General features: G+C 37.8%; 1 non-coding gene across 1 annotated transcript; it reads left to right on the top strand.

Annotated features, from left to right (window-relative positions):
* Positions 1 to 7,600: 7,600 nt before the first annotated feature.
* Positions 7,601 to 7,673, top strand: TRNAG-CCC (transfer RNA glycine (anticodon CCC)). The gene has a single exon. It is a non-coding gene; the product is annotated as a tRNA-Gly (tRNA).
* The last annotated feature ends 2,656 nt before the right edge of the window (positions 7,674 to 10,329 follow it).

Raw genomic sequence — 10,329 nt, forward strand, 5'->3', positions numbered from 1 at the left:
TGAGTTGCTGCACATAAAACACTTTGAATGGTACTTTACACATAATAAGCACTTCCCAAGTTTTAGCTGTTATTACTGCAGCAAGTTGACCCTTAAAATGCTTACAAATGTATCTCTAGGAATATAATACTATTTTATGAAATTAACAGCCTTTTGAATAAAGATATAAGGCCTATCAGTTACTTATAACATGTATAATACCACTAGAAAAAAAATTGACAAATTAGGAATAGGTCATAGGGTATAGAAAGGGAAGGTGCAAAAGCAGTCAGGTTCCATTCATTACTTCTTATGGGATATTTGTGACACTTTAAATGGCTGTGAAATAGGCCTATTGAGATCTTTCAGACGAGTTGAGTCCTCAGTGTACGCTTCTAATGAAATCCTAATTTTATTTTATTGATGGCAATCTTTGGGCCACACTAGGAACTTTAATTTTTATTGAAATCACCAAGAAATCTCAGTACAAAAGTTCCTTTCCTTTCAGACCAGAAATTAACATTGAGAGAAAGTGAGTTTTTGCTATATTCCAGGTAGGTTACTCTCTCCAGAACCAGAAGCTTACCTTTTCATATCCTGCTGTTAAAAGCATATTTCAGTAAATGAGTATCAATAAAACATGCAGTTATTTAAAAAAAAACATTTTGGTCAAACCCTAGAATGTTAACCAGAAAAAGAATTCCAGAGGTAGGCTCTTTATACAATAAATGCATCAGCATTTGGGTTTATACAGTATAACAAAACAAAACTTTATACGGATTATTGTTTTCCTTGGCTCTTTAAGAATACACCACACTTGGAGAGAAGGGACAAAGGAAAAAGACATTATCAGAGATGTCCTGGATCTCTTTCTTAAAGTGGGAGACAATAAAAAGCCATCATGAAGCCTTCTTATATAAAAAGTGTATCCTGTAGCATAATTCCCAGGTCAGAGAAGAGGGAAGATGTGAATTCACATTTTCAACTGCCAGAACACAAAAACAAAGCAGACTTGGTTCTGTTCCCTTCATGTTCAGTGACTCATCTTAACCTCTCCCTCAGGCGTCTGGGATCCACTGAACAGCGGGTGCCTCTTCATTTCCCCCAGCTTCCATCAGGCCCTGGACATGACTGCCCAGAGATAATGGTCACTTGAAAGAACCCAAGGAGAAACAGGATCCTGGGCCCCATTCCATCTCAAAAGGATCCCAGCAGAAGCAGAATCGTTTGATCAGTCACTTTTCTGCGATAAAGTCCTCAGCAGTGAGAGGTCTGAGATCTACAGAGTCAGGGTGGTAAAGTTCAGCTTGAAAACTCTCTGATTTCCAAGAAGAGTGTGGCCAATTCCCCAAAAAACAGATATGCCCTCAGGGCAGAACTCACTTACACATCCAGTGCAGCTCAACCCCTGCCCCACAGGGGATTTTCTCCCATGAATTCCTACAACAAGTGATTTCAAATTGCAAGTGTTGGCCCTTATTAAAACCTGCCTTGCACTGATGCCTAACTGAGCAACATCTTGTCAGAGAAATTGTGAACTCCTTCCACATCAGCAGATAATTTCTTATATATCCCTTTGAAGCCCAATACATGCATGCATTAAATCAATATCAAATGAATGAACCAAGTTTTTTATTGGGGTGGCTCTTAACAAGCACAGAACCATTCCCAACACCTCTGTGCAGTTTAGTAAAACATCTTTACATAAAACACCTTTATATGTTCATCTTTGGTCAGTGAAACCATTTTCAATGTTTTTAATTCATTAATTCAACGTTTAGTGCCTGCCCTTAAAAGAGAGGGGTGCAATGGAAGGTACAAGCAGAGTCACGGTACATGGTCATAGAGACCCTCATACCTTATCTTTTAGACATTGGAAGGTCACTGAGGAATTTTATGCACACTATAAAATGGTCAGATTTGGCTTATAGATAGAACACTCTGATGATAATGTGAAAGATGGATTTGAAGGGCAGGACTGGAAGCAGGGTAAGGTATAGGACATCAGGAGAGAAATGATGAGGACTTCAACTAGAGCAATAGTTGTAAGGATGTAGAAATGGGAACAGGTGTAAGATACAAAATAAGTACAATTTGGTGACTTTTGGAGGTCAAAATTCAAGAATGACAGTCAGGGCTTCCCTGGTGGCGCAGTGGTTGAGAATCTGCCTGCTAATGCAGGGGACACGGGTTCGAGCCCTGGTCTGGGAGGATCCCACATGCCTCGGCGCAACTAGGCCCGTGAGCCACAACTACGAAGCCTGCGCGTCTGGAGCCTGTGCTCCGCAACGAGAGAGGTCGCGATAGTGAGAGGCCCGCGCAATGCGATGAAGAGTGTCCCCTGCTTGCCCCAACTAGAGAAAGCCCTTGTACAGAAACGAAGACCCAACACAGCAAAAATTAATTAATTAATTAATAAACTCCCACCCCCAACATCTTCTTTAAAAAAAAAAAAAAGAATGACAGTCATATCTCTAACTTGGGTTACTGGGTGGTAATGGTTTAGGAAGATACAATTGCCTTCCCTGCTGATAAGAGCTCTAGATATTCTCATGCTTTTTTCATAACATGCATCACCCTGGAAACGCCACATACGTCTTTACTACCAGCCTACAATCTGCAAGAGGTCCCGGACCACGCTGTCACATTAACCACTGTCTCTATCACCACGTACAGGCTCCAACACATTCTAGATGCTTACTAAATACCCCTTGAATTAAAATTGACATATTGATTCGAGGTGACTCCTGTATATCTAGGAAGAAGATTGTTTGAAAAAAAGCCACTGACTTCATCCTTTCCTAGCTCTAAGCCTACCCAAGTCAACTTCAGGAGTAAAAAAATGCATTCTGTTTTCACTATCATTCCCTTCATGAATAAAATTCCACAGTCTCTCTAACTTAACACTTCCATGGTTAAGCAGAACTCACTGTCAAAAAAGTCTTCCTAGAATATGGTACAAAATCAATGTGTTTAGGGCTTCCCTGGTGGCACAGTGGTTGAGAGTCTGCCTGCCAGTGCAGGGGACATGGGTTCGAGCCCTGGTCTGGGAAGATCCCACGTGCTGCGGAGCAACTGGGCCCGTGCTCCACGACTACCGGGGCTGTACTCTGGAGCCCAGGAGCCACAACTGCTGAAGCCCGCGTGCCACAGCTGCCGAAGCCCTCATGCCTAGACCCTGTGCCCTGCAACGGGGGAGGCCACCGCGGTGAGAAGCCCATGCACTGCAGCCAAGAGTACCTCCCGCTTGCTGCAACTGGAAGAAATCCAGTGTGCAGCAGCGAAGACCCAATGCAGCCAAAAATAAAATAAACCTTATTTCCTGGCCTTTAGAATGGGACTATTTCTTTTTTTCTTTTTTTACTTTTTTATTTTTTTTTACCATATATTAAATTTTTTATTTTTTATTTTGATTGAAGTATAGTTGATTTACAATGTTGTGCCAGTCTCTGCTATACAGCAGAGTGACTCAGTCATACACATATATACATTCTTTTTTTATATTGTTGTCCATTATGGTTTATCACAGGATATTCAATATAGTTCCTTGTGCTATACATTAGGACCTTGTTTAGAACGGGACTATTTCAGAGGGTGGTGGAATGGATGAGGTATTATATCGCACAATGCCTGGCACAACGAGTCAGCTGTCTTCCTCCCTGATCTTAAGACTGTTTTTAAAGAAAACGACGCTGCATAAATAAGCTATGTTCTTTCTTAAAGCAATTGAAACTATCAATTAACTGATTATTATCTAATAGTAATGAAAGTGTGAGAGCATTTTGGCAAAACAAAAAACAAGAGCTAACAGTAATTTATGCAGTTGTAATCATTTCGTAGAATGTAACAAAATTGATGCAATTTTATTTTTTATTTTATTTTTTTCTGCACACGTGGCATGTGGGATCCTAGCTCCCTGACCAGGGATCAAACCCATGCCCCCTGCAGTGGAAATGCATAGTCTTAACCACTGGACCACCAGGGAAATCCCGATGCAATTTTATTTTGTAAATTAAAAAAAATTTTTTTTAAATTTTATTTTTGACTGTGTTGGGTCTTCATTGCTGCACGCAGGCTTTCTCTAGTCACGGCGAGTGGGGGCTACTCTTTGTTGCAGTACACGGGCTTCTCACCGCAGTGGCTTCTCTTGTTGCGGAGCACAGGCTCTAGGCGTGTGGGCTTCTGTAGTTGTGGCAGGCAGGTTCAGTAAAAAAAAAAAAAAAAATTATATTTCATGAAATAAATAGGTTAGCTTTTTTTTAAGCTGTCTCTTCACAGGAATCAAGAAAGATTTGAAAGCACACTTACCTCCAGGAAAAACAAGTAAAAGCTGGTACTCAAGAACCAAGCTGCTGGCTGCATATACAAAATTTTATTTTCCTTAAGAACAAATTCATAAAAGCATGAAAGTCACATGATCTTTGAAATCCTAACAGTCTTGATTTAATATTCTTCTAGGTAATAGAAATAATATTGTTTTTCTTTTTTGTGAGGTTAAGTATTAAATACTGATCCAATGTAAATCTAACAACATTCTGTGCTTAATATATAGATCCTTAATAATTTTGCTTTCTTGAGGATTAATAGAATTTTTACCAGTCAGAATCCCAACAGGAAACAGGTGGCACACTTGAAACAGGCTAATTTGAGAGCTTATTTACGAAGGGATTAATTATAAAGGCAATGCTATTTGGGGAGCCACAATATACAGGAGAATCACCCAGGGCTGGGAGTAGCCTGACTGTGACCACTCCTGTACCGGAATGAATAAGGGGTTCAGTGGCTACTGAACCTGGAGGGAGAGAGTCAAGTCAAGAAGAAGCCCTTGAGAGGACCAAAGACTTCTGTTGAAAGGCCCGGAATCAACCTCACAGTAAGGAATCCAGGGAAATGAATACCCAGTCAGCACTCTCCTCCCTCCCTCTGATCTTTTACCAGGTCTTCCCACCCTGAAGACTCAGCTGAAGACCAAGGAAATGGGATCCATACTGATCAACCTGCTGGGGCGGAGAACAAGGTGAAGAAAGTTGGACAGTGGATCTGGAGGGGCAGATAGAAAATATCAGCTCAGAGTTACTCATTTGAGCTTTTCCACCTAGAAAAGACTACCTTTGTCCATTTTCCAATGTCTAAAATGTTTTCCATCACCTCCTCTTGCAAAGGAAAAATTTCCGTGTTTACATTTAAATTTCTAAGTAAACAGTGATTATTAAAAACCCCGTGTTTCTCCAGCATAGCAAGGAGAAAAATCTAAAAGATGAGTGCAATTGTAGAACATTGGGGAAACAAGTACAGAGAAAGTACAGACAAAGTGAAACACCCAGTAAAATTGTAAATGAACATTTCAGGAATTATGCCGAAAAAAATATTTAGAATTCATTAGAAAGTCTTTAGAATTTAGGGATGGCTTCACAGTTTGTGTCAGATGGCCAAAAACACACACATCAGGATCGTTAGACTGGAGCTAAAAGCATCTTTCTTTTATCTCTTTTTGGAGATTTAAAATCTGCCTACCTGTGGGGCCATACTTCAACAGTCCTTTTTATCTAAGTGCTTAGATATTTCCTCAAAAAGTACTGTTTCAACTCAAAAAATATCATTTTTGTTATTGATTTCTACTGATTACCAATAGTACAAAATTTTTTTCTTGTCTTATACATCCATTTATTACAATATGTACAAAGGTGTTAGATTTCCACCCAGCATTTTCTTGAACTACTTGGTATGTTTATGGCAGACATGGCACTTAGTGAGTGCATAAAGTTAATATAATGGTAGTTGCTCTTATTTGTTCCTCTTTTGAAGATATAGTATGTTTTTTCAAAGTATGGATTCAGAAATGCACTCAAGTGTGAGATTAGGATCAAAGTTCTATCTTACAATATGTACTGTCATGAATGTAAAATGTTAAAAAAAAAAAAAAAGGCACTGCATTCTCCTCTTGAATATCTTAAAGTTTAGGATAAAGACAGTAAAATCCAACGGACCACAGAGATTCTAGGTAGGGCCAGATGGGCAAAAACTCTAAAATCAACCCTCAAATGTAGTTATTTTATTTATTCATGTATTTACTGGAGCATTACATCCTGCCTTCTTTCCAAAAGAAATAAAATGCTTCATTGTCATTCCTCCTCATTTTCCCTATCTTTCTTTAGATTAGAAACTGACAGCTTAGATCACGTTCTGTCAGAGCAATGAAATGACAGCCCAGCCATATGTTATTTAAAGATCTGGATTTCATTCATTGTGGGTAAAGTTGACTGAAGTGAAAGAGCCTGATTTATATCACTGCGCTGCCAGCAGGATAGGGATCACAGTCCTTGCCTCCCATTGTGAAAAAGATCTATAAAGGAAGCTGAGCCTCTATTTTTTCCACCAGGGCATTCTTTTTACACAGTGCCAACTGACAGGATTTTCAAAAGCAGAATTTTAGCTGGTTAAACAAGAAGGTCCCTCTAACTGGTTTAGACTATAACTAGTCAAAAGACAGGAAATGTAGATTCATGGTGTGACCTCTCTCAAATACCAGACAGGTAATAGGTACGGGAAAAAAACTGTTACTTAAAACCGGATATTGCAAACACCATTCAGAATGAGAGTTGTATTGGTTAAACTTTCACTTGAAATGCAAAATCTTAAATGCTCATTTCATTCACTATTTCACAAGACTTTCATATCAACCTACTTATACTCATGTTCTTTATCATAACAGTGCTACTTTAAAATATGCCAATCCCCTCACCAGTGGCTGTACTAACCAATGTGTATCTTAATTGGTCCTCTACTACACTGTTTTGAATAGCACCCTGAGTGTAAGTATTCTCAAAGTACCTTTAAGGAAGGATTTTTATCAACCTCTTTTATCATTAAAGGTATCAAATTAAATTCTACAACTCCACTTATACTTAGAGTGTAGAAAATTGTAAATAATATTGCTCCTGCCATAACAAGAAAACACCAGATAAACTAAAAAGTATGTTTTTCTTTAAAATCATCAAAGAACAGTAGATACAAAGAAGTCAGATATACAGAGGAGCATGAGCCCTTTCTAGGTGCTTAAAGACTTGTGACTGCTTTCATACCTGGGGATATGTCACATCTGGAGACAGAAACAGGTGCAGGAGCTGGTATGCCATAAGCATGATTTGTTGGGACAAGAAGAAAACCAAACAAAATTGTATGACTGTATGATCTGGAAAGATAGTGTAAAATCTAGAAGGAGCCCTAAATGTAATGCTAATCATCCTGATCCAGAATTCTTCCCCAATCTTATTACTCAAGCAGCAACTGAGGCCAGGGGTCAAAAGCAGAGAGAGATATAGGCTTCGAGTTCCCGAGTCACAAAGTCCTGCCCGAGAAATGGGACTGAACTCACTCATAAGATATTTAAAAACAGAGATGACCTGAAATTAATTAAAGTTTCAACCTAGTACTGACCCAGCCCAACTCTAATAAAACAGAAAATATCAACCCTTCACCTAGCTTCCTCACAAAGGAAAAGGCATGTCCTCTATTAAAAAAAAATCTAGTTCAACTTTTTCTGTTTTTTGCATACAATATCCAGGATACAATAAAAAATTATGAGACATGGGCCAAAGTATGAAAATGTGACCTAGGGACTTCCCTGGTGGTCCAGTGGTTAAGATTCCATACTCCCAATTCAGGGGGCCCAGGTTCGATCCCTGGTCAGGGAACTAGATCCCACATGCCACAACTGAGAGCCTACATGCTGCAACTAAAGATCACACATGCACAACTAAGACCTGGTGCAGCAAAATAAATAAGTAAATATTTTTTAAAAAGAAAAGAAAATGTGACCTATAATCAAGGGAGAAAAAAGGCCACAGAAGCAGATCCAAAGTTGATCAAGATGATGTCATTAACAGACTTGGATTTTTTAAATAACTATTGTAAATATTTAGAGAACAGAGAAAAAGATGGACAAAATGGGGTGAGCAAGTTTGGAGGAAAAACTCAGGAACTCATTCTCGGATATGTTAAGTCTGAGATATCTATTGGATATTCAAGCGGAGACAATTCGAGAAAGAAGTCTAGGCTGGAGATGTACCTTTTAGAATCATCAGGACATAGATCATATTTAAAGCCATGAGACTGGGTAAGATTACTTAGGGGAAAAGCGTGGAGAGAAAAATGAAGAAGTCCAAGGACTTAGACCTGAAATACTCCAAAATTTGGAGGATAAGGATATGAGGAGGAACTAGTAAACTGCGTGTGAAGGAGACACCAGAAGGAAGGAGGAAATGCAGGAGTGAAATATTCCAACTTGAGATTTTTAGGAAAAACCTGTATTACCTCAGCAATTAATTTGATTAGTTTTGTTCTTAAACTTTGTTTTATGTTCTTGTCAGGCATGGCAGACCATTTCACATGTGGGCATTGGTGAACTTGGCATAATACTATATTCAAATAGACAATGATGAAGAATGGAGAAAATATGGTGATGATTCATACACATCAAAACTTTTCTTCAACAGCATGAATAATATTTACTTAGTCACTGGCAAACTGACTAAATGCAAGGGCCTATATAACATAAACATTTACATTAAATTTTTTCTAATTAGAAAGCATATGAGTGTGTGTGTGTGTGTGTGTGCTATTATGTTTGCTTATTTGTATTTCATGTCAAACTTATATACTGGAAACACTGCTTCTATTTTGATCCTATTGACAAGCCACGTGAAACTTGCTTGTCTCTCAACTCTAAACAAAAGAACTAATGCAATCTACTACATGAACTTCAGAGACCATTATTTATGTGATAAGCTACCTATCACAATCAGTAAAAACAAGTTTCCATTTTTAACCAAATTGAGCTCTAGGCAGTCTTCATCAGAACTGAACAAGTATGGGAAACAAGAATTGGGGGACACATTCCATCAAAAAAATTTAAAGATGATTAAACCAAGAAGAAAGTGTGTGAATGTGTTTCAGTCACTGAGCTCATCCTTAATTTCTAATCTTTCCTAGGGAGAACAACCACTTAATATTATAAATTTGTACTAAGAACATTTAATAAATAATGCAGTGAAGGTCTGATGCTAATGCCAGCTCAAGCACATAGAAAAACATTTTAAGTAATTATACATACATGAAGCATACACCATTTTCTTCTGTTTCATTTATTTGCAACTCATGAATAATTTCTGATCTAATGATGGTAAATCCTTCTCATCACAGTACCTAAAGATTTAGACTTAGATATACAGTTAATCACATGATAAAGGATTGAAATAAGCTAAAGTTAGAAAAATGCTGTAAAACGCAACTATTCTAAGTATATTTTTTCAGGAAAGAGAAAGATGACAGACATTTAGATAAAACAGTTTAGTTTCAGGGAACGAGGACAACACTGGAAGCAAAAATAATACAGGGAAAGCACTGGAAGTCCAAAAAGTAAAACTGAAACTCCTTTAGTTTTCTTTCAGTCAGGGGATGTGAATGTGGCTTCTTTTTAACTTTTTTACACGCAACTGAGTATGTACAATCCATGCAGGCGTTAGAAGAATGGATTAGAACTATAATGCTGACATAGAAATACAACTAATACCTCACTGTGTGTGAAAAGAAAGCTAAAGAGCAATATGTATTCATGAACTCTTTTATGGAAAAGCACTTTTAACCGAGCCAATATATCACAAAGTGTATGTAAATGCATAGGGAAATGTTTGGAGGAATACTCACCAAATAATAAAACTTGTGAGAGAGAATTGTGATTGGTGTGGGAAAAAGGAACTTTGATATTTATTCTAGGCATTTCTGTGTTGTTGAAAGTCTCAGTAAGAATACATCTATATATTACTTGCCAATTTACATAAAGAGTACAAAAATATGGATGTTTATGCACAACCTCTTCTTCAGTGGATAGAGCTGTAGGTTAGAAAACATCAAAGCTAGATTGCAATCCAGCCTTAGAACTATTTGGAATCTAGTCCCAACTCTACCCTAACTAGACACGTGACCTTAGACAAGTTATGAAATCTGAGATGGACTTCAGTGTCCTTATCAGTACAATAAGGGGATTGAATTCAATGATATCATGAGCCCCTTCCTGCCTAAGTGTTTATAGATTTACAATGAAAAGGAAGATTCTAAGTCAATGAAACTGTTCCAGCTTCTGTTTTTTTTTGTTTGTTTTCTCTAATCAAAGCTTTTAAATAACATATAGTTCAAAACGTTCCAATTTTAATACAAAAATCTGTTGCATTTCTATACACCAACAATGACCTGTTAGAAAGAGAAACTAAGGAAACAATCCCATTTACTGTCATATCAAAAAGAATAAAATGCCTAGGAATAAACCTTCCTAAGGAGGCAAAAGACCTGTAC

This window comes from Lipotes vexillifer, unplaced genomic scaffold, assembly GCF_000442215.2.
Source record: "Lipotes vexillifer unplaced genomic scaffold, Lipotes_vexillifer_v1.1 scaffold429, whole genome shotgun sequence".
In the NCBI taxonomy this organism is placed as follows: domain Eukaryota; kingdom Metazoa; phylum Chordata; class Mammalia; order Artiodactyla; family Lipotidae; genus Lipotes; species Lipotes vexillifer.